General features: G+C 46.6%; 56 non-coding genes across 56 annotated transcripts; all 56 read right to left on the bottom strand.

Moving 5' to 3' along the window:
* Nucleotides 1-77: 77 nt before the first annotated feature.
* On the bottom strand, nucleotides 78-151 carry TRNAA-AGC (transfer RNA alanine (anticodon AGC)). Its single transcript has one exon. It is a non-coding gene; the product is annotated as a tRNA-Ala (tRNA).
* A 265-nt stretch (nucleotides 152-416) lies between these two features.
* TRNAT-AGU (transfer RNA threonine (anticodon AGU)) lies at nucleotides 417-490 on the bottom strand. Its single transcript has one exon. It is a non-coding gene; the product is annotated as a tRNA-Thr (tRNA).
* A 94-nt stretch (nucleotides 491-584) lies between these two features.
* TRNAT-AGU (transfer RNA threonine (anticodon AGU)) lies at nucleotides 585-658 on the bottom strand. Its single transcript has one exon. It is a non-coding gene; the product is annotated as a tRNA-Thr (tRNA).
* A 98-nt stretch (nucleotides 659-756) lies between these two features.
* Nucleotides 757-830, bottom strand: TRNAA-AGC (transfer RNA alanine (anticodon AGC)). The gene has a single exon. It is a non-coding gene; the product is annotated as a tRNA-Ala (tRNA).
* Nucleotides 831-1,603: 773 nt separating this feature from the next.
* On the bottom strand, nucleotides 1,604-1,677 carry TRNAT-AGU (transfer RNA threonine (anticodon AGU)). The gene has a single exon. It is a non-coding gene; the product is annotated as a tRNA-Thr (tRNA).
* Nucleotides 1,678-1,944: 267 nt separating this feature from the next.
* Nucleotides 1,945-2,018, bottom strand: TRNAA-AGC (transfer RNA alanine (anticodon AGC)). Its single transcript has one exon. It is a non-coding gene; the product is annotated as a tRNA-Ala (tRNA).
* A 606-nt stretch (nucleotides 2,019-2,624) lies between these two features.
* TRNAT-AGU (transfer RNA threonine (anticodon AGU)) lies at nucleotides 2,625-2,698 on the bottom strand. The gene has a single exon. It is a non-coding gene; the product is annotated as a tRNA-Thr (tRNA).
* A 95-nt stretch (nucleotides 2,699-2,793) lies between these two features.
* TRNAA-AGC (transfer RNA alanine (anticodon AGC)) lies at nucleotides 2,794-2,867 on the bottom strand. The gene has a single exon. It is a non-coding gene; the product is annotated as a tRNA-Ala (tRNA).
* A 436-nt stretch (nucleotides 2,868-3,303) lies between these two features.
* Nucleotides 3,304-3,377, bottom strand: TRNAA-AGC (transfer RNA alanine (anticodon AGC)). Its single transcript has one exon. It is a non-coding gene; the product is annotated as a tRNA-Ala (tRNA).
* Nucleotides 3,378-3,646: 269 nt separating this feature from the next.
* TRNAA-AGC (transfer RNA alanine (anticodon AGC)) lies at nucleotides 3,647-3,720 on the bottom strand. The gene has a single exon. It is a non-coding gene; the product is annotated as a tRNA-Ala (tRNA).
* A 265-nt stretch (nucleotides 3,721-3,985) lies between these two features.
* TRNAI-AAU (transfer RNA isoleucine (anticodon AAU)) lies at nucleotides 3,986-4,059 on the bottom strand. The gene has a single exon. It is a non-coding gene; the product is annotated as a tRNA-Ile (tRNA).
* A 97-nt stretch (nucleotides 4,060-4,156) lies between these two features.
* TRNAI-AAU (transfer RNA isoleucine (anticodon AAU)) lies at nucleotides 4,157-4,230 on the bottom strand. The gene has a single exon. It is a non-coding gene; the product is annotated as a tRNA-Ile (tRNA).
* A 98-nt stretch (nucleotides 4,231-4,328) lies between these two features.
* On the bottom strand, nucleotides 4,329-4,402 carry TRNAT-AGU (transfer RNA threonine (anticodon AGU)). The gene has a single exon. It is a non-coding gene; the product is annotated as a tRNA-Thr (tRNA).
* Nucleotides 4,403-4,497: 95 nt separating this feature from the next.
* Nucleotides 4,498-4,571, bottom strand: TRNAA-AGC (transfer RNA alanine (anticodon AGC)). The gene has a single exon. It is a non-coding gene; the product is annotated as a tRNA-Ala (tRNA).
* Nucleotides 4,572-4,666: 95 nt separating this feature from the next.
* Nucleotides 4,667-4,740, bottom strand: TRNAT-AGU (transfer RNA threonine (anticodon AGU)). Its single transcript has one exon. It is a non-coding gene; the product is annotated as a tRNA-Thr (tRNA).
* Nucleotides 4,741-4,834: 94 nt separating this feature from the next.
* On the bottom strand, nucleotides 4,835-4,908 carry TRNAT-AGU (transfer RNA threonine (anticodon AGU)). Its single transcript has one exon. It is a non-coding gene; the product is annotated as a tRNA-Thr (tRNA).
* A 99-nt stretch (nucleotides 4,909-5,007) lies between these two features.
* TRNAA-AGC (transfer RNA alanine (anticodon AGC)) lies at nucleotides 5,008-5,081 on the bottom strand. The gene has a single exon. It is a non-coding gene; the product is annotated as a tRNA-Ala (tRNA).
* Nucleotides 5,082-5,346: 265 nt separating this feature from the next.
* TRNAT-AGU (transfer RNA threonine (anticodon AGU)) lies at nucleotides 5,347-5,420 on the bottom strand. The gene has a single exon. It is a non-coding gene; the product is annotated as a tRNA-Thr (tRNA).
* Nucleotides 5,421-5,515: 95 nt separating this feature from the next.
* Nucleotides 5,516-5,589, bottom strand: TRNAT-AGU (transfer RNA threonine (anticodon AGU)). The gene has a single exon. It is a non-coding gene; the product is annotated as a tRNA-Thr (tRNA).
* Nucleotides 5,590-5,683: 94 nt separating this feature from the next.
* Nucleotides 5,684-5,757, bottom strand: TRNAT-AGU (transfer RNA threonine (anticodon AGU)). Its single transcript has one exon. It is a non-coding gene; the product is annotated as a tRNA-Thr (tRNA).
* Nucleotides 5,758-5,855: 98 nt separating this feature from the next.
* Nucleotides 5,856-5,929, bottom strand: TRNAA-AGC (transfer RNA alanine (anticodon AGC)). Its single transcript has one exon. It is a non-coding gene; the product is annotated as a tRNA-Ala (tRNA).
* Nucleotides 5,930-6,195: 266 nt separating this feature from the next.
* On the bottom strand, nucleotides 6,196-6,271 carry TRNAA-AGC (transfer RNA alanine (anticodon AGC)). Its single transcript has one exon. It is a non-coding gene; the product is annotated as a tRNA-Ala (tRNA).
* A 436-nt stretch (nucleotides 6,272-6,707) lies between these two features.
* TRNAT-AGU (transfer RNA threonine (anticodon AGU)) lies at nucleotides 6,708-6,781 on the bottom strand. Its single transcript has one exon. It is a non-coding gene; the product is annotated as a tRNA-Thr (tRNA).
* Nucleotides 6,782-7,384: 603 nt separating this feature from the next.
* On the bottom strand, nucleotides 7,385-7,458 carry TRNAA-AGC (transfer RNA alanine (anticodon AGC)). The gene has a single exon. It is a non-coding gene; the product is annotated as a tRNA-Ala (tRNA).
* A 264-nt stretch (nucleotides 7,459-7,722) lies between these two features.
* Nucleotides 7,723-7,796, bottom strand: TRNAT-AGU (transfer RNA threonine (anticodon AGU)). The gene has a single exon. It is a non-coding gene; the product is annotated as a tRNA-Thr (tRNA).
* Nucleotides 7,797-8,061: 265 nt separating this feature from the next.
* TRNAA-AGC (transfer RNA alanine (anticodon AGC)) lies at nucleotides 8,062-8,135 on the bottom strand. The gene has a single exon. It is a non-coding gene; the product is annotated as a tRNA-Ala (tRNA).
* Nucleotides 8,136-8,403: 268 nt separating this feature from the next.
* TRNAA-AGC (transfer RNA alanine (anticodon AGC)) lies at nucleotides 8,404-8,477 on the bottom strand. Its single transcript has one exon. It is a non-coding gene; the product is annotated as a tRNA-Ala (tRNA).
* Nucleotides 8,478-8,742: 265 nt separating this feature from the next.
* Nucleotides 8,743-8,816, bottom strand: TRNAI-AAU (transfer RNA isoleucine (anticodon AAU)). Its single transcript has one exon. It is a non-coding gene; the product is annotated as a tRNA-Ile (tRNA).
* Nucleotides 8,817-8,913: 97 nt separating this feature from the next.
* Nucleotides 8,914-8,987, bottom strand: TRNAI-AAU (transfer RNA isoleucine (anticodon AAU)). Its single transcript has one exon. It is a non-coding gene; the product is annotated as a tRNA-Ile (tRNA).
* A 97-nt stretch (nucleotides 8,988-9,084) lies between these two features.
* Nucleotides 9,085-9,158, bottom strand: TRNAT-AGU (transfer RNA threonine (anticodon AGU)). The gene has a single exon. It is a non-coding gene; the product is annotated as a tRNA-Thr (tRNA).
* Nucleotides 9,159-9,253: 95 nt separating this feature from the next.
* Nucleotides 9,254-9,327, bottom strand: TRNAA-AGC (transfer RNA alanine (anticodon AGC)). Its single transcript has one exon. It is a non-coding gene; the product is annotated as a tRNA-Ala (tRNA).
* A 95-nt stretch (nucleotides 9,328-9,422) lies between these two features.
* Nucleotides 9,423-9,496, bottom strand: TRNAT-AGU (transfer RNA threonine (anticodon AGU)). The gene has a single exon. It is a non-coding gene; the product is annotated as a tRNA-Thr (tRNA).
* Nucleotides 9,497-9,590: 94 nt separating this feature from the next.
* On the bottom strand, nucleotides 9,591-9,664 carry TRNAT-AGU (transfer RNA threonine (anticodon AGU)). Its single transcript has one exon. It is a non-coding gene; the product is annotated as a tRNA-Thr (tRNA).
* Nucleotides 9,665-9,763: 99 nt separating this feature from the next.
* On the bottom strand, nucleotides 9,764-9,837 carry TRNAA-AGC (transfer RNA alanine (anticodon AGC)). The gene has a single exon. It is a non-coding gene; the product is annotated as a tRNA-Ala (tRNA).
* A 264-nt stretch (nucleotides 9,838-10,101) lies between these two features.
* Nucleotides 10,102-10,175, bottom strand: TRNAT-AGU (transfer RNA threonine (anticodon AGU)). Its single transcript has one exon. It is a non-coding gene; the product is annotated as a tRNA-Thr (tRNA).
* A 435-nt stretch (nucleotides 10,176-10,610) lies between these two features.
* On the bottom strand, nucleotides 10,611-10,684 carry TRNAA-AGC (transfer RNA alanine (anticodon AGC)). The gene has a single exon. It is a non-coding gene; the product is annotated as a tRNA-Ala (tRNA).
* A 266-nt stretch (nucleotides 10,685-10,950) lies between these two features.
* Nucleotides 10,951-11,026, bottom strand: TRNAA-AGC (transfer RNA alanine (anticodon AGC)). Its single transcript has one exon. It is a non-coding gene; the product is annotated as a tRNA-Ala (tRNA).
* A 436-nt stretch (nucleotides 11,027-11,462) lies between these two features.
* Nucleotides 11,463-11,536, bottom strand: TRNAT-AGU (transfer RNA threonine (anticodon AGU)). Its single transcript has one exon. It is a non-coding gene; the product is annotated as a tRNA-Thr (tRNA).
* A 603-nt stretch (nucleotides 11,537-12,139) lies between these two features.
* Nucleotides 12,140-12,213, bottom strand: TRNAA-AGC (transfer RNA alanine (anticodon AGC)). The gene has a single exon. It is a non-coding gene; the product is annotated as a tRNA-Ala (tRNA).
* Nucleotides 12,214-12,477: 264 nt separating this feature from the next.
* Nucleotides 12,478-12,551, bottom strand: TRNAT-AGU (transfer RNA threonine (anticodon AGU)). Its single transcript has one exon. It is a non-coding gene; the product is annotated as a tRNA-Thr (tRNA).
* Nucleotides 12,552-12,816: 265 nt separating this feature from the next.
* Nucleotides 12,817-12,890, bottom strand: TRNAA-AGC (transfer RNA alanine (anticodon AGC)). The gene has a single exon. It is a non-coding gene; the product is annotated as a tRNA-Ala (tRNA).
* A 267-nt stretch (nucleotides 12,891-13,157) lies between these two features.
* On the bottom strand, nucleotides 13,158-13,231 carry TRNAA-AGC (transfer RNA alanine (anticodon AGC)). The gene has a single exon. It is a non-coding gene; the product is annotated as a tRNA-Ala (tRNA).
* A 265-nt stretch (nucleotides 13,232-13,496) lies between these two features.
* TRNAI-AAU (transfer RNA isoleucine (anticodon AAU)) lies at nucleotides 13,497-13,570 on the bottom strand. The gene has a single exon. It is a non-coding gene; the product is annotated as a tRNA-Ile (tRNA).
* Nucleotides 13,571-13,666: 96 nt separating this feature from the next.
* Nucleotides 13,667-13,740, bottom strand: TRNAI-AAU (transfer RNA isoleucine (anticodon AAU)). Its single transcript has one exon. It is a non-coding gene; the product is annotated as a tRNA-Ile (tRNA).
* Nucleotides 13,741-13,837: 97 nt separating this feature from the next.
* On the bottom strand, nucleotides 13,838-13,911 carry TRNAT-AGU (transfer RNA threonine (anticodon AGU)). The gene has a single exon. It is a non-coding gene; the product is annotated as a tRNA-Thr (tRNA).
* A 95-nt stretch (nucleotides 13,912-14,006) lies between these two features.
* TRNAA-AGC (transfer RNA alanine (anticodon AGC)) lies at nucleotides 14,007-14,080 on the bottom strand. The gene has a single exon. It is a non-coding gene; the product is annotated as a tRNA-Ala (tRNA).
* A 95-nt stretch (nucleotides 14,081-14,175) lies between these two features.
* Nucleotides 14,176-14,249, bottom strand: TRNAT-AGU (transfer RNA threonine (anticodon AGU)). The gene has a single exon. It is a non-coding gene; the product is annotated as a tRNA-Thr (tRNA).
* A 94-nt stretch (nucleotides 14,250-14,343) lies between these two features.
* On the bottom strand, nucleotides 14,344-14,417 carry TRNAT-AGU (transfer RNA threonine (anticodon AGU)). The gene has a single exon. It is a non-coding gene; the product is annotated as a tRNA-Thr (tRNA).
* A 98-nt stretch (nucleotides 14,418-14,515) lies between these two features.
* On the bottom strand, nucleotides 14,516-14,589 carry TRNAA-AGC (transfer RNA alanine (anticodon AGC)). Its single transcript has one exon. It is a non-coding gene; the product is annotated as a tRNA-Ala (tRNA).
* A 264-nt stretch (nucleotides 14,590-14,853) lies between these two features.
* On the bottom strand, nucleotides 14,854-14,927 carry TRNAA-AGC (transfer RNA alanine (anticodon AGC)). Its single transcript has one exon. It is a non-coding gene; the product is annotated as a tRNA-Ala (tRNA).
* A 95-nt stretch (nucleotides 14,928-15,022) lies between these two features.
* On the bottom strand, nucleotides 15,023-15,096 carry TRNAT-AGU (transfer RNA threonine (anticodon AGU)). The gene has a single exon. It is a non-coding gene; the product is annotated as a tRNA-Thr (tRNA).
* Nucleotides 15,097-15,190: 94 nt separating this feature from the next.
* Nucleotides 15,191-15,264, bottom strand: TRNAT-AGU (transfer RNA threonine (anticodon AGU)). The gene has a single exon. It is a non-coding gene; the product is annotated as a tRNA-Thr (tRNA).
* A 98-nt stretch (nucleotides 15,265-15,362) lies between these two features.
* TRNAA-AGC (transfer RNA alanine (anticodon AGC)) lies at nucleotides 15,363-15,436 on the bottom strand. Its single transcript has one exon. It is a non-coding gene; the product is annotated as a tRNA-Ala (tRNA).
* Nucleotides 15,437-15,702: 266 nt separating this feature from the next.
* TRNAA-AGC (transfer RNA alanine (anticodon AGC)) lies at nucleotides 15,703-15,778 on the bottom strand. The gene has a single exon. It is a non-coding gene; the product is annotated as a tRNA-Ala (tRNA).
* A 436-nt stretch (nucleotides 15,779-16,214) lies between these two features.
* On the bottom strand, nucleotides 16,215-16,288 carry TRNAT-AGU (transfer RNA threonine (anticodon AGU)). Its single transcript has one exon. It is a non-coding gene; the product is annotated as a tRNA-Thr (tRNA).
* A 603-nt stretch (nucleotides 16,289-16,891) lies between these two features.
* On the bottom strand, nucleotides 16,892-16,965 carry TRNAA-AGC (transfer RNA alanine (anticodon AGC)). The gene has a single exon. It is a non-coding gene; the product is annotated as a tRNA-Ala (tRNA).
* Nucleotides 16,966-17,192: the final 227 nt, after the last annotated feature.

The raw sequence follows: 17,192 nt of genomic DNA on the forward strand, positions 1-17,192 counted from the left end.
GGCAGTGACACCATCAGAAGTATTTCGAACTAAACTTCGAGAACAAAAAACTTGAGAGACGTTTGTCTTACTTCTCGAGGCACAGGTGAGATTCGAACTCACGATCTCCTGTTTGCTAGACAGGCGCTTTAACCAACTAAGCCAAGGCGCCTGCGCAGCTTCTTGTTCAGGCAGTGACACCATCACAAGTATTTAGAACTAAACTTCGAAAACAAAAAACTACAGAAAAGTTTGTCTTGACGCTCGTGGCGCCGGTGAGATTCGAACTCATGATCTCCTGTTTACTAGACATGCGCTTTAACCAACTAAGCCACGGCACCTGCGCAGCGTCGTGTTCAGGCAGTGACACCATTAGAAGTATTTCGAACTAAACTTCGAAAACAAAAAAACTAGAGAGCCGTTTGTCTTGACTCTCGAGGCACCGGTGAGATTCGAACTAACGATCTCCTGTTTACTAGACAGGCGCTTTAACCAACTAAGCCACGGCGCCTGCGCAGCGTCTTGTTTAGGCAGTGACACCATCAGAAATATTTCGAACTAAACTACGAAAACAAAAACTAGAGAGACGTTTGTCTTGACTGTCGAGGCACCGGTGAGATTCGAACTCACGATCTCCAGTTTACTAGACAGGCGCTTTAACCAATTAAGCCACGGCGCCTGCGCAGCGTCTTGTTCAGGCAGTGACACCATTAGAAGTATTTCGAACAATACTTCGAAAACAAAAAAAAACTAGAGAGCCGTTAGTCTTGATTCTCGAGGCACAGGTGAGATTCGAACTCACGATCTCCTGTTTGCTAGACAGGCGCTTTAACCAACTAAGCCACGGCGCCTGCGCAGCGTCTTGTTCAGGCAGTGACACCATCAGAAGCATTTAGAACTAAACTTCGAAAACAAAAAACTAGAGAGAAGTTTGTCTTGACTCTCGAGGCACCGGAGAGATTCGAACTCACGATCTGCTGTTTACTAGACAGGCGCTTTAACCAACTAAGCCACGGCGCTTGTGCAGCGTCTTGTTCAGGCAGTGACAGCATCAGAAGTATTTCGAACTAAACTTAGAAAACAAAAAAACTAGACAGAGGTTTGTCTTGACTCTCGAGGCACCGGTGAGATTCGAACTCACGATCTCGTGTTTACTAGACAGGCGCTTTAACCAACTAAGCCACGGCGCTTGGGCAGCGTCTTGTTCAGGCAGTGACACCATCAGAAGTATTTCGAACTAAACTTCGAGAACAAAAAACTTGAGAGACGTTTGTCTTACTTCTCGAGGCAGAGGTGAGATTCGAACTCACGATCTCCTGTTTGCTAGACAGGCGCTTTAACCAACTAAGCCAAGGCGCCTGCGCAGCTTCTTGTTCAGGCAGTGACACCATCACAAGTATTTAGAACTAAACTTCGAAAACAAAAAACTACAGAAAAGTTTGTCTTGACGCTCGTGGCGCCGGTGAGATTCGAACTCATGATCTTCTGTTTACTAGACATGCGCTTTAACCAACTAAGCCACGGCACCTGCGCAGCGTCGTGTTCAGGCAGTGACACCATTAGAAGTATTTCGAACTAAACTTCGAAAACAAAAAAACTAGAGAGCCGTTTGTCTTGACTCTCGAGGCACCGGTGAGATTCGAACTAACGATCTCCTGTTTACTAGACAGGCGCTTTAACCAACTAAGCCACGGCGCCTGCGCAGCGTCTTGTTTAGGCAGTGACACCATCAGAAGTATTTCGAACTAAACTACGAAAACAAAAACTAGAGAGACGTATGTCTTGACTGTCGAGGCACCGGTGAGATTCGAACTCACGATCTCCAGTTTACTAGACAGGCGCTTTAACCAAATAAGCCACGGCGCCTGCGCAGCGTCTTGTTCAGGCAGTGACACCATTGGAAGTATTTCGAACAATACTTCGAAAACAAAAAAAAATCAGAAGAGACGTTAGTCTTGACTCTCGAGGCACCGGTGAGATTCGAACTCACGATCTCCTGTTTGCTAGACAGGCGCTTTAACCAACTAAGCCAAGGCCCCTGCGCAGCGTCTTGTTCAGGCAGTGACACCATCAGAAGTATTTCGAACTAATCTTCGAAAACAAAGAACTAGAGAGACGTTTGTCTTGACTCTCGAGGCACCGGTGAGATTCGATCTCACGATCTCCGGTTTACTAGACAGGCGCTTTAAGTAACTAAGCCACGGCGCCTGCGCAGCGTCTTGTTCAGGCAGTGACACCATCAGAAGTAATTCGAACTGAACTTCGAAAACAAAAAAACTAGAGAGATGTTTGTCTTGACTCTCGAGGCACCGGTGAGATTCGAACTCACGATCTGCTGTTTACTAGACAGGCGCTTTAACCAACTAAGCCACGGCGCTTGTGCAGCGTCTTGTTCAGGCAGTAACAGCATCAGAAGTATTTCGAACTAAACTTCGAAAACAAAAAAAAACTAGACAGAGGTTTGTCTTGACTCTCGAGGCACCGGTGAGATTCGAACTCACGATCTCCTGTTTACTAGACAGGCGCTTTAACCAACTAAGCCACGGCGATTGTGCAGCGTCTCGTTCAGGCAGTGACACCATCAGAAGTATTTCGAACTAAACTTCGAAAACAAAAAAAACTACAGAGGTTTGTCTTGACTCTCGAGGCACCGGTGAGATTCGAACTCACGATCTCCTGTTTACTAGACAGGCGCTTTAACCAACTAAGCCACGGCGCTTGTGCAGCGTCTTGTTCAGGCAGTGACACCATCAGAAGTATTTCGAACTAAACTTCGAGAACAAAAAACTTGAGAGACGTTTGTCTTGCTTCTGGAGGCACAGGTGAGATTCGAACTCACGATCTCCTGTTTGCTAGACAGGCGCTTTAACCAACTAAGCCAAGGCGCCTGTGCAGCGTCTTGTTCAGCCAGTGACACCATCACAAGTATTTAGAACTAAACTTCGAAAACAAAAAACTACAGAAAAGTTTGTTTTGACTCTCGTGGCGCCGAAGAGATTCGAACTCATGATCTCCTGTTTACTAGACATGCGCTTTAACCAACTTAGCCACGGCACCTGCGCAGCGTCGTGTTCAGGAAGTGACACCATTAGAAGTATTTCGAACTAAACTTCGAAAACAAAAAAACTAGAGAGCCGTTTGTCTTGACTCTCGAGGCACCGGTGAAATTCGAACTAACGATCTCCTGTTTACTAGACAGGCGCTTCAACCAAATAAGCCACGGCGCCTGCGCAGCGTCTTGTTCAGGCAGTGACAACATTAGAAGTATTTCGAACAATACTTCGAAAACAAAAAAAACTAGAGAGCCGTTAGTCTTGATTCTCGAGGCACAGGTGAGATTCGAACTCACGATCTCCTGTTTGCTAGACAGGCGCTTTAACCATCTAAGCCACGGCGCCTGCGCAGCGTCTTGTTCAGGCAGTGACACCATCAGAAGCATTTAGAACTAAACTTCAAAAACAAAAAACTAGAGAGAAGTTTGTCTTGACTCTCGAGGCACCGGTGAGATTCGAACTCACGATCTCCGGTTTACTAGACAGGAAATTTAACCAAATGAGCCACGGCGTCTGCGCAGCGTCTTGTTCAGGCAGTGACACCATTGGAAGTATTTCGAACAATACTTCGAAAACAAAAAAAAAATCAGAAGAGACGTTAGTCTTGACTCTCGAGGCACCGGTGAGATTCGAACTCACGATCTCCTGTTTGCTAGACAGGCGCTTTAACCAACTAAGCCAAGGCCCCTGCGCAGCGTCTTGTTCAGGCAGTGACACCATCAGAAGTATTTCGAATTAATCTTCGAAAACAAAGAACTAGAGAGACGTTTGTCTTGACTCTCGGGGCACCGGTGAGATTCGATCTCACGATCTCCGGTTTACTAGACAGGCGCTTTAAGTAACTAAGCCACGGCGCCTGCGCAGCGTCTTGTTCAGGCAGTGACACCATCAGAAGTAATTCGAACTGAACTTCGAAAACAAAAAAACTAGAGAGACGTTTGTCTTGACTCTCGAGGCACCGGTGAGATTCGAACTCACGATCTGCTGTTTATTAGACAGGCGCTTTAACCAACTAAGCCACGGCGCTTGTACAGCGTCTTGTTCAGGCAGTGACAGCATCAGAACTATTTCGAACTAAACTTCGAAAACAAAAAAAACTAGACAGAGGTTTGTCTTGACTCTCGAGGCACCGGTGAGATTCGAACTCACGATCTCCTGTTTATTAGACAGGCGCTTTAACCAACTAAGCCACGGCGCTTGTGCAGCGTCTTGTTCAGGCAGTGACACCATCATAAGTATTTCGAACTAAACTTCGAAAACAAAAAAAAACTAGACAGAGGTTTGTCTTGACTCTCGAGGCACCGGTGAGATTCGAACTCACGATCTCCTGTTTACTAGACAGGCGCTTTAACCAACTAAGCCACGGCGCTTGTGCAGCGTCTTGTTCAGGCAGTGACACCATCAGAAGTATTTCGAACTAAACTTCGAGAACAAAAAACTTGAGAGACGTTTGTCTTGCTTCTCGAGGCACAGGTGAGATTCGAACTCACGATCTCCTGTTTGCTAGACAGGCGCTTTAACCAACTAAGCCAAGGCGCCTGCGCAGCGTCTTGTTCAGGCAGTGACACCATCACAAGTATTTAGAACTAAACTTCGAAAACAAAAAACTACAGAAAAGTTTGTCTTGACTCTCGAGGCACCGGTGAGATTCGAACTAACGATCTCCTGTTTACTAGACAGGCGCTTTAACCAACTAAGCCACGGCGCCTGCGCAGCGTCTTGTTTAGGCAGTGACACCATCAGAAGTATTTCGAACTAAACTACGAAAACAAAAACTAGAGAGACGTTTGTCTTGACTGTCGAGGCACCGGTGAGATTCGAACTCACGATCTCCAGTTTACTAGACAGGCGCTTTAACCAATTAAGCCACGGCGCCTGCGCAGCGTCTTGTTCAGGCAGTGACACCATTAGAAGTATTTCGAACAATACTTCGAAAACAAAAAAAAAACTAGAGAGCCGTTAAACTTGATTCTCGAGGCACAGGTGAGATTCGAACTCACGATCTCCTGTTTGCTAGACAGGCGCCTTAACCAACTAAGCCACGGCGCCTGCGCAGCGTCTTGTTCAGGCAGTGACACCATCAGAAGCATTTAGAACTAAACTTCGAAAACAAAAAAACTAGAGAGAAGTTTGTCTTGACTCTCGAGGCACCGGTGAGATTCGAACTCACGATCTCCGGTTTACTAGACAGGCGCTTTAACCAACTAAGCCACGGCGATTGTGCAGCGTCTTGTTCAGGCAGTGACACCATCAGAAGTATTTCGAACTAAACTTCGAAAACAAAAAAAACTACAGAGGTTTGTCTTGACTCTCGAGGCACCGGTGAGATTCGAACTCACGATCTCCTGTTTACTAGACAGGCGCTTTAACCAACTAAGCCACGGCGCTTGTGCAGCGTCTTGTTCAGGCAGTGACACCATCAGAAGTATTTCGAACTAAACTTCGAGAACAAAAAACTTGAGAGACGTTTGTCTTGCTTCTGGAGGCACAGGTGAGATTCGAACTCACGATCTCCTGTTTACTAGACAGGCGCTTTAACCAACTAAGCCACGGCGCCTGCGCAGCGTCTTGTTTAGGCAGTGACACCATCAGAAGTATTTCGAACTAAACTACGAAAACAAAAACTAGAGAGACGTTTGTCTTGACTGTCGAGGCACCGGTGAGATTCGAACTCACGATCTCCAGTTTACTAGACAGGCGCTTTAACCAATTAAGCCACGGCGCCTGCGCAGCGTCTTGTTCAGGCAGTGACACCATTAGAAGTATTTCGAACAATACTTCGAAAACAAAAAAAAACTAGAGAGCCGTTAGTCTTGATTCTCGAGGCACAGGTGAGATTCGAACTCACGATCTCCTGTTTGCTAGACAGGCGCTTTAACCAACTAAGCCACGGCGCCTGCGCAGCGTCTTGTTCAGGCAGTGACACCATCAGAAGCATTTAGAACTAAACTTCGAAAACAAAAAACTAGAGAGAAGTTTGTCTTGACTCTCGAGGCACCGGTGAGATTCGAACTCACGATCTCCGGTTTACTAGACAGGAAATTTAACCAAATGAGCCACGGCGTCTGCGCAGCGTCTTGTTCAGGCAGTGACACCATTGGAAGTATTTCGAACAATACTTCGAAAACAAAAAAAAGTCAGAAGAGACGTTAGTCTTGACTCTCGAGGCACCAGTGAGATTCGAACTCACGATCTCCTGTTTGCTAGACAGGCGCTTTAACCAACTAAGCCAATGCCCCTGCGCAGCGTCTTGTTCAGGCAGTGACACCATCAGAAGTATTTCGAACTAATCTTCGAAAACAAAGAACTAGAGAGACGTTTGTCTTGACTCTCGAGGCACCGGTGAGATTCGATCTCACGATCTCCGGTTTACTAGACAGGCGCTTTAAGTAACTAAGCCACGGCGCCTGCGCAGCGTCTTGTTCAGGCAGTGACACCATCAGAAGTAATTCGAACTGAACTTCGAAAACAAAAAAACTAGAGAGACGTTTGTCTTGACTCTCGAGGCACCGGTGAGATTCGAACTCACGATCTGTTGTTTACTAGACAGGCGCTTTAACCAACTAAGCCACGGCGCTTGTGCAGCGTCTTGTTCAGGCAGTGACAGCATCAGAAGTATTTCGAACTAAACTTCGAAAACAAAAAAAACTAGACAGAGGTTTGTCTTGACTCTCGAGGCACCGGTGAGATTCGAACTCACGATCTCCTGTTTACTAGACAGGCGCTTTAACCAACTAAGCCACGGCGCTTGTGCAGCGTCTTGTTCAGGCAGTGACACCATCAGAAGTATTTCGAACTAAACTTCGAGAACAAAAAACTTGAGAGACGTTTGTCTTGCTTCTCGAGGCACAGGTGAGATTCGAACTCACGATCTGCTGTTTACTAGACAGGCACTTTAACCAACTAAGCCACGGCGCTTGGGCAGCGTCTTGTTCAGGCAGTGACAGCATCAGAAGTATTTCGAACTAAACTTCGAGAACAAAAATTTAGAGAGACGTTTGTCTTGACTCTCGAGGCACCGGTGAGATTCGAACTCACGAACTCCGGTTTACTAGGCAGGCGCTTTAACTAACTAAGCCACGGCGCCTTCGCAGCGTCTTGTTCAGACAGTGACACCATCAGAAGTATTTCGAACTGAACTTCGAAAACAAAAAACTAGAGAGACGTTTGTCTTGACTCTCGAGGCACCGGTGAGATTCGAACTCGCGAACTGCTGTTTACTAGACAGGCTCTTTAACCAACTAAGCCACGGCGCTTCTGCAGCGTCTTGTTGAGGCAGTGACACCATCAGAAGTATTTCGAACTTAACTTCGAAAACAAAAAAACTAGAGAGACGTTAGTCTTGACTCTCGAGGCACCGGTGAGATTCGAACTCACGATCTCCTGTTTGCTAGACAGGCGCTTTAACCAACTAAGCCAAGGCGCCTGCGCTGCGTCTTGTTCAGGCAGTGACACCATCACAAGTATTTAGAACTAAACTTCGAAAACAAAAAACTACAGAAAAGTTTGTCTTGACTCTCGTGGCACCGGTGAGATTCGAACTCATGATCTCCTGTTTACTAGACATGCGCTTTAACCAACTAAGCCACGGCACCTGCGCAGCGTCGTGTTCAGGCAGTGACATCATTAGAAGTATTTCGAACTAAACTTCGAAAACAAAAAACTAGAGAGCCGTTTGTCTTGACTCTCGAGGCACCGGTGAGATTCGAACTCACGATCTCCTGTTTACTAGACAGGCGCTTTAGCCAACTAAACCACGGCGCCTGCGCAGCGTCTTGTTTAGGCAGTGACACCATCAGAAGTATTTCGAACTAAACTACGAAAACAAAAACTAGAGAGACGTTTGTCTTGACTGTCGAGGCACCGGTGAGATTCGAACTCACGATCTCCAGTTTACTAGACGGGCGCTTTAACCAAATAAGCCACGGCGCCTGCGCAGCGTCTTGTTCAGGCAGTGACACCATTAGAAGTATTTCGAACAATACTTCGAAAACAAAAAAAACTAGAGAGCCGTTAGTCTTGATTCTCTAGGCACCGGTGAGATTCGAACTCACAATCTCCTGTTTGCTAGACAGGCGCTTTAACCAACTAAGCCACGGCGCCTGCGCAGCGTCTTGTTCAGGCAGTGACACCATCAGAAGCATTTAGAACTAAACTTCGAAAACAAAAAACTAGAGAGAAGTTTGTCTTGACTCTCGAGGCACCGGTGAGATTCGAACTCACGATCTCCGGTTTACTAGACAGGAAATTTAACCAAATGAGCCACGGCGTCTGCCCAGCGTCTTGTTCAGGCAGTGACACCATTGGAAGTATTTCGAACAATACTTCGAAAACAAAAAAAAATCAGAAGAGACGTTAGTCTTGACTCTCGAGGCACCGGTGAGATTCGAACTCACGATCTCCTGTTTGCTAGACAGGCGCTTTAACCAACTAAGCCAAGGCCCCTGCGCAGCGTCTTGTTCAGGCAGTGACACCATCAGAAGTATTTCGAATTAATCTTCGAAAACAAAGAACTAGAGAGACGTTTGTCTTGACTCTCGGGGCACCGGTGAGATTCGATCTCACGATCTCCGGTTTACTAGACAGGCGCTTTAAGTAACTAAGCCACGGCGCCTGCGCAGCGTCTTGTTCAGGCAGTGACACCATCAGAAGTAATTCGAACTGAACTTCGAAAACAAAAAAACTAGAGAGACGTTTGTCTTGACTCTCGAGGCACCGGTGAGATTCGAACTCACGATCTGCTGTTTATTAGACAGGCGCTTTAACCAACTAAGCCACGGCGCTTGTACAGCGTCTTGTTCAGGCAGTGACAGCATCAGAACTATTTCGAACTAAACTTCGAAAACAAAAAAAACTAGACAGAGGTTTGTCTTGACTCTCGAGGCACCGGTGAGATTCGAACTCACGATCTCCTGTTTATTAGACAGGCGCTTTAACCAACTAAGCCACGGCGCTTGTGCAGCGTCTTGTTCAGGCAGTGACACCATCAGAAGTATTTCGAACTAAACTTCGAAAACAAAAAAAACTAGACAGAGGTTTGTCTTGACTCTCGAGGCACCGGTGAGATTCGAACTCACGATCTCCTGTTTACTAGACAGGCGCTTTAACCAACTAAGCCACGGCGCTTGTGCAGCGTCTTGTTCAGGCAGTGACACCATCAGAAGTATTTCGAACTAAACTTCGAGAACAAAAAACTTGAGAGACGTTTGTCTTGCTTCTCGAGGCACAGGTGAGATTCGAACTCACGATCTCCTGTTTGCTAGACAGGCGCTTTAACCAACTAAGCCAAGGCGCCTGCGCAGCGTCTTGTTCAGGCAGTGACACCATCACAAGTATTTAGAACTAAACTTCGAAAACAAAAAACTACAGAAAAGTTTGTCTTGACTCTCGAGGCACCGGTGAGATTCGAACTAACGATCTCCTGTTTACTAGACAGGCGCTTTAACCAACTAAGCCACGGCGCCTGCGCAGCGTCTTGTTTAGGCAGTGACACCATCAGAAGTATTTCGAACTAAACTACGAAAACAAAAACTAGAGAGACGTTTGTCTTGACTGTCGAGGCACCGGTGAGATTCGAACTCACGATCTCCAGTTTACTAGACAGGCGCTTTAACCAATTAAGCCACGGCGCCTGCGCAGCGTCTTGTTCAGGCAGTGACACCATTAGAAGTATTTCGAACAATTCTTCGAAAACAAAAAAAAAACTAGAGAGCCGTTAGTCTTGATTCTCGAGGCACAGGTGAGATTCGAACTCACGATCTCCTGTTTGCTAGACAGGCGCTTTAACCAACCAAGCCACGGCGCCTGCGCAGCGTCTTGTTCAGGCAGTGACACCATCAGAAGCATTTAGAACTAAACTTCGAAAACAAAAAACTAGAGAGAAGTTTGTCTTGACTCTCGAGGCACCGGTGAGATTCGAACTCACGATCTCCGGTTTACTAGAAAGGCGCTTTAACCAACTAAGCCACGGCGATTGTGCAGCGTCTTGTTCAGGCAGTGACACCATCAGAAGTATTTCGAACTAAACTTCGAAAACAAAAAAAACTACAGAGGTTTGTCTTGACTCTCGAGGCACCGGTGAGATTCGAACTCACGATCTCCTGTTTACTAGACAGGCGCTTTAACCAACTAAGCCACGGCGCTTGTGCAGCGTCTTGTTCAGGCAGTGACACCATCAGAAGTATTTCGAACTAAACTTCGAGAACAAAAAACTTGAGAGACGTTTGTCTTGCTTCTGGAGGCACAGGTGAGATTCGAACTCATGATCTCCTGTTTACTAGACAGGCGCTTTAACCAACTAAGCCACGGCGCCTGCGCAGCGTCTTGTTTAGGCAGTGACACCATCAGAAGTATTTCGAACTAAACTACGAAAACAAAAACTAGAGAGACGTTTGTCTTGACTGTCGAGGCACCGGTGAGATTCGAACTCACGATCTCCAGTTTACTAGACAGGCGCTTTAACCAATTAAGCCATGGCGCCTGCGCAGCGTCTTGTTCAGGCAGTGACACCATTAGAAGTATTTCGAACAATACTTCGAAAACAAAAAAAAACTAGAGAGCCGTTAGTCTTGATTCTCGAGGCACAGGTGAGATTCGAACTCACGATCTCCTGTTTGCTAGACAGGCGCTTTAACCAACTAAGCCACGGCGCCTGCGCAGCGTCTTGTTCAGGCAGTGACACCATCAGAAGCATTTAGAACTAAACTTCGAAAACAAAAAACTAGAGAGAAGTTTGTCTTGACTCTCGAGGCACCGGTGAGATTCGAACTCACGATCTCCGGTTTACTAGACAGGAAATTTAACCAAATGAGCCACGGCGTCTGCGCAGCGTCTTGTTCAGGCAGTGACACCATTGGAAGTATTTCGAACAATACTTCGAAAACAAAAAAAAGTCAGAAGAGACGTTAGTCTTGACTCTCGAGGCACCAGTGAGATTCGAACTCACGATCTCCTGTTTGCTAGACAGGCGCTTTAACCAACTAAGCCAATGCCCCTGCGCAGCGTCTTGTTCAGGCAGTGACACCATCAGAAGTATTTCGAACTAATCTTCGAAAACAAAGAACTAGAGAGACGTTAGTCTTGACTCTCGAGGCACCGGTGAGATTCGATCTCACGATCTCCGGTTTACTAGACAGGCGCTTTAAGTAACTAAGCCACGGCGCCTGTGCAGCGTCTTGTTCAGGCAGTGACACCATCAGAAGTAATTCGAACTGAACTTCGAAAACAAAAAAACTAGAGAGACGTTTGTCTTGACTCTCGAGGCACCGGTGAGATTCGAACTCACGATCTGTTGTTTACTAGACAGGCGCTTTAACCAACTAAGCCACGGCGCTTGTGCAGCGTCTTGTTCAGGCAGTGACAGCATCAGAAGTATTTCGAACTAAACTTCGAAAACAAAAAAAACTAGACGGAGGTTTGTCTTGACTCTCGAGGCACCGGTGAGATTCGAACTCACGATCTCCTGTTTACTAGACAGGCGCTTTAACCAACTAAGCCACGGCGCTTGTGCAGCGTCTTGTTCAGGCAGTGACACCATCAGAAGTATTTCGAACTAAACTTCGAGAACAAAAAACTTGAGAGACGTTTGTCTTGCTTCTCGAGGCACAGGTGAGATTCGAACTCACGATCTGCTGTTTACTAGACAGGCGCTTTAACCAACTAAGCCACGGCGCTTGGGCAGCGTCTTGTTCAGGCAGTGACAGCATCAGAAGTATTTCGAACTAAACTTCGAGAACAAAAATTTAGAGAGACGTTTGTCTTGACTCTCGAGGCACCGGTGAGATTCGAACTCACGAACTCCGGTTTACTAGGCAGGCGCTTTAACTAACTAAGCCACGGCGCCTTCGCAGCGTCTTGTTCAGACAGTGACACCATCAGAAGTATTTCGAACTGAACTTCGAAAACAAAAAACTAGAGAGACGTTTGTCTTGACTCTCGAGGCACCGGTGAGATTCGAACTCGCGAACTGCTGTTTACTAGACAGGCTCTTTAACCAACTAAGCCACGGCGCTTCTGCAGCGTCTTGTTGAGGCAGTGACACCATCAGAAGTATTTCGAACTAAACTTCGAAAACAAAAAAACTAGAGAGACGTTAGTCTTGACTCTCGAGGCACCGGTGAGATTCGAACTCACGATCTCCTGTTTGCTAGACAGGCGCTTTAACCAACTAAGCCAAGGCGCCTGCGCTGCGTCTTGTTCAGGCAGTGACACCATCACAAGTATTTAGAACTAAACTTCGAAAACAAAAAACTACAGAAAAGTTTGTCTTGACTCTCGTGGCACCGGTGAGATTCGAACTCATGATCTCCTGTTTACTAGACATGCGCTTTAACCAACTAAGCCACGGCACCTGCGCAGCGTCGTGTTCAGGCAGTGACATCATTAGAAGTATTTCGAACTAAACTTCGAAAACAAAAAACTAGAGAGCCGTTTGTCTTGACTCTCGAGGCACCGGTGAGATTCGAACTCACGATCTCCTGTTTACTAGACAGGCGCTTTAGCCAACTAAGCCACGGCGCCTGCGCAGCGTCTTGTTTAGGCAGTGACACCATCAGAAGTATTTCAAACTAAACTACGAAAACAAAAACTAGAGAGACGTTTGTCTTGACTGTCGAGGCACCGGTGAGATTCGAACTCACGATCTCCAGTTTACTAGACGGGCGCTTTAACCAAATAAGCCACGGCGCCTGCGCAGCGTCTTGTTCAGGCAGTGACACCATTAGAAGTATTTCGAACAATACTTCGAAAACAAAAAAAACTAGAGAGCCGTTAGTCTTGATTCTCTAGGCACCGGTGAGATTCGAACTCACAATCTCCTGTTTGCTAGACAGGCGCTTTAACCAACTAAGCCACGGCGCCTGCGCAGCGTCTTGTTCAGGCAGTGACACCATCAGAAGCATTTAGAACTAAACTTCGAAAACAAAAAACTAGAGAGAAGTTTGTCTTGACTCTCGAGGCACCGGTGAGATTCGAACTCACGATCTCCGGTTTACTAGACAGGAAATTTAACCAAATGAGCCACGGCGTCTGCCCAGCGTCTTGTTCAGGCAGTGACACCATTGGAAGTATTTCGAACAATACTTCCAAAACAAAAAAAATCAGAAGAGACGTTAGTCTTGACTCTCGAGGCACCGGTGAGATTCGAACTCACGATCTCCTGTTTGCTAGACAGGCGCTTTAACCAACTAAGCCAAGGCCCCTGCGCAGCGTCTTGTTCAGGCAGTGACACCATCAGAAGTATTTCGAATTAATCTTCGAAAACAAAGAACTAGAGAGACGTTTGTCTTGACTCTCGGGGCACCGGTGAGATTCGATCTCACGATCTCCGGTTTACTAGACAGGCGCTTTAAGTAACTAAGCCACGGCGCCTGCGCAGCGTCTTGTTCAGGCAGTGACACCATCAGAAGTAATTCGAACTGAACTTCGAAAACAAAAAAACTAGAGAGACGTTTGTCTTGACTCTCGAGGCACCGGTGAGATTCGAACTCACGATCTGCTGTTTATTAGACAGGCGCTTTAACCAACTAAGCCACGGCGCTTGTACAGCGTCTTGTTCAGGCAGTGACAGCATCAGAACTATTTCGAACTAAACTTCGAAAACAAAAAAACTAGACAGAGGTTTGTCTTGACTCTCGAGGCACCGGTGAGATTCGAACTCACGATCTCCTGTTTATTAGACAGGCGCTTTAACCAACTAAGCCACGGCGCTTGTGCAGCGTCTTGTTCAGGCAGTGACACCATCAGAAGTATTTCGAACTAAACTTCGAAAACAAAAAAAACTAGACAGAGGTTTGTCTTGACTCTCGAGGCACCGGTGAGATTTGAACTCACGATCTCCTGTTTACTAGACAGGCGCTTTAACCAACTAAGCCACGGCGCTTGTGCAGCGTCTTGTTCAGGCAGTGACACCATCAGAAGTATTTCGAACTAAACTTCGAGAACAAAAAACTTGAGAGACGTTTGTCTTGCTTCTCGAGGCACAGGTGAGATTCGAACTCACGATCTCCTGTTTGCTAGACAGGCGCTTTAACCAACTAAGCCAAGGCGCCTGCGCAGCGTCTTGTTCAGGCAGTGACACCATCACAAGTATTTAGAACTAAACTTCGAAAACAAAAAACTACAGAAAAGTTTTTCTTGACTCTCGAGGCACCGGTGAGATTCGAACTAACGATCTCCTGTTTACTAGACAGGCGCTTTAACCAACTAAGCCACGGCGCCTGCGCAGCGTCTTGTTTAGGCAGTGACACCATCAGAAGTATTTCGAACTAAACTACGAAAACAAAAACTAGAGAGACGTTTGTCTTGACTGTCGAGGCACCGGTGAGATTCGAACTCACGATCTCCAGTTTACTAGACAGGCGCTTTAACCAATTAAGCCACGGCGCCTGCGCAGCGTCTTGTTCAGGCAGTGACACCATTAGAAGTATTTCGAACAATACTTCGAAAACAAAAAAAAACTAGAGAGCCGTTAGTCTTGATTCTCGAGGCACAGGTGAGATTCGAACTCACGATCTCCTGTTTGCTAGACAGGCGCTTTAACCAACTAAGCCACGGCGCCTGCGCAGCGTCTTGTTCAGGCAGTGACACCATCAGAAGCATTTAGAACTAAACTTCGAAAACAAAAAACTAGAGAGAAGTTTGTCTTGACTCTCGAGGCACCGGTGAGATTCGAACTCACGATCTCCGGTTTACTAGACAGGCGCTTTAACCAACTAAGCCACGGCGATTGTGCAGCGTCTTGTTCAGGCAGTGACACCATCAGAAGTATTTCGAACTAAACTTCGAAAACAAAAAAAACTACAGAGGTTTGTCTTGACTCTCGAGGCACCGGTGAGATTCGAACTCACGATCTCCTGTTTGCTAGACAGGCGCTTTAACCAACTAAGCCACGGCGCTTGTGCAGCGTCTTGTTCAGGCAGTGACACCATCAGAAGTATTTCGAACTAAACTTCGAGAACAAAAAACTTGAGAGACGTTTGTCTTGCTTCTGGAGGCACAGGTGAGATTCGAACTCACGATCTCCTGTTTACTAGACAGGCGCTTTAACCAACTAAGCCACGGCGCCTGCGCAGCGTCTTGTTTAGGCAGTGACACCATCAGAAGTATTTCGAACTAAACTACGAAAACAAAAACTAGAGAGACGTTTGTCTTGACTGTCGAGGCACCGGTGAGATTCGAACTCACGATCTCCAGTTTACTAGACAGGCGCTTTAACCAATTAAGCCACGGCGCCTGCGCAGCGTCTTGTTCAGGCAGTGACACCATTAGAAGTATTTCGAACAATACTTCGAAAACAAAAAAAAACTAGAGAGCCGTTAGTCTTGATTCTCGAGGCACAGGTGAGATTCGAACTCACGATCTCCTGTTTGCTAGACAGGCGCTTTAACCAACTAAGCCACGGCGCCTGCGCAGCGTCTTGTTCAGGCAGTGACACCATCAGAAGCATTTAGAACTAAACTTCGAAAACAAAAAACTAGAGAGAAGTTTGTCTTGACTCTCGAGGCACCGGTGAGATTCGAACTCACGATCTCCGGTTTACTAGACAGGAAATTTAACCAAATGAGCCACGGCGTCTGCGCAGCGTCTTGTTCAGGCAGTGACACCATTGGAAGTATTTCGAACAATACTTCGAAAACAAAAAAAAGTCAGAAGAGACGTTAGTCTTGACTCTCGAGGCACCAGTGAGATTCGAACTCACGATCTCCTGTTTGCTAGACAGGCGCTTTAACCAACTAAGCCAATGCCCCTGCGCAGCGTCTTGTTCAGGCAGTGACACCATCAGAAGTATTTCGAACTAATCTTCGAAAACAAAGAACTAGAGAGACGTTTGTCTTGACTCTCGAGGCACCGGTGAGATTCGATCTCACGATCTCCGGTTTACTAGACAGGCGCTTTAAGTAACTAAGCCACGGCGCCTGCGCAGCGTCTTGTTCAGGCAGTGACACCATCAGAAGTAATTCGAACTGAACTTCGAAAACAAAAAAACTAGAGAGACGTTTGTCTTGACTCTCGAGGCACCGGTGAGATTCGAACTCACGATCTGTTGTTTACTAGACAGGCGCTTTAACCAACTAAGCCACGGCGCTTGTGCAGCGTCTTGTTCAGGCAGTGACAGCATCAGAAGTATTTCGAACTAAACTTCGAAAACAAAAAAAACTAGACAGAGGTTTGTCTTGACTCTCGAGGCACCGGTGAGATTCGAACTCACGATCTCCTGTTTACTAGACAGGCGCTTTAACCAACTAAGCCACGGCGCTTGTGCAGCGTCTTGTTCAGGCAGTGACACCATCAGAAGTATTTCGAACTAAACTTCGAGAACAAAAAACTTGAGAGACGTTTGTCTTGCTTCTCGAGGCACAGGTGAGATTCGAACTCACGATCTGCTGTTTACTAGACAGGCGCTTTAACCAACTAAGCCACGGCGCTTGGGCAGCGTCTTGTTCAGGCAGTGACAGCATCAGAAGTATTTCGAACTAAACTTCGAGAACAAAAATTTAGAGAGACGTTTGTCTTGACTCTCGAGGCACCGGTGAGATTCGAACTCACGAACTCCGGTTTACTAGGCAGGCGCTTTAACTAACTAAGCCACGGCGCCTTCGCAGCGTCTTGTTCAGACAGTGACACCATCAGAAGTATTTCGAACTGAACTTCGAAAACAAAAAACTAGAGAGACGTTTGTCTTGACTCTCGAGGCACCGGTGAGATTCGAACTCGCGAACTGCTGTTTACTAGACAGGCTCTTTAACCAACTAAGCCACGGCGCTTCTGCAGCGTCTTGTTGAGGCAGTGACACCATCAGAAGTATTTCGAACTAAACTTCGAAAACAAAAAAACTAGAGAGACGTTAGTCTTGACTCTCGAGGCACCGGTGAGATTCGAACTCACGATCTCCTGTTTGCTAGACAGGCGCTTTAACCAACTAAGCCAAGGCGCCTGCGCTGCGTCTTGTTCAGGCAGTGACACCATCACAAGTATTTAGAACTAAACTTCGAAAACAAAAAACTACAGAAAAGTTTGTCTTGACTCTCGTGGCACCGGTGAGATTCGAACTCATGATCTCCTGTTTACTAGACATGCGCTTTAACCAACTAAGCCACGGCACCTGCGCAGCGTCGTGTTCAGGCAGTGACATCATTAGAAGTATTTCGAACTAAACTTCGA

Source organism: Rhipicephalus microplus, unplaced genomic scaffold (genome assembly GCF_043290135.1).
Source record: "Rhipicephalus microplus isolate Deutch F79 unplaced genomic scaffold, USDA_Rmic scaffold_62, whole genome shotgun sequence".
NCBI classification, from domain to species: Eukaryota; Metazoa; Arthropoda; class Arachnida; order Ixodida; family Ixodidae; genus Rhipicephalus; species Rhipicephalus microplus.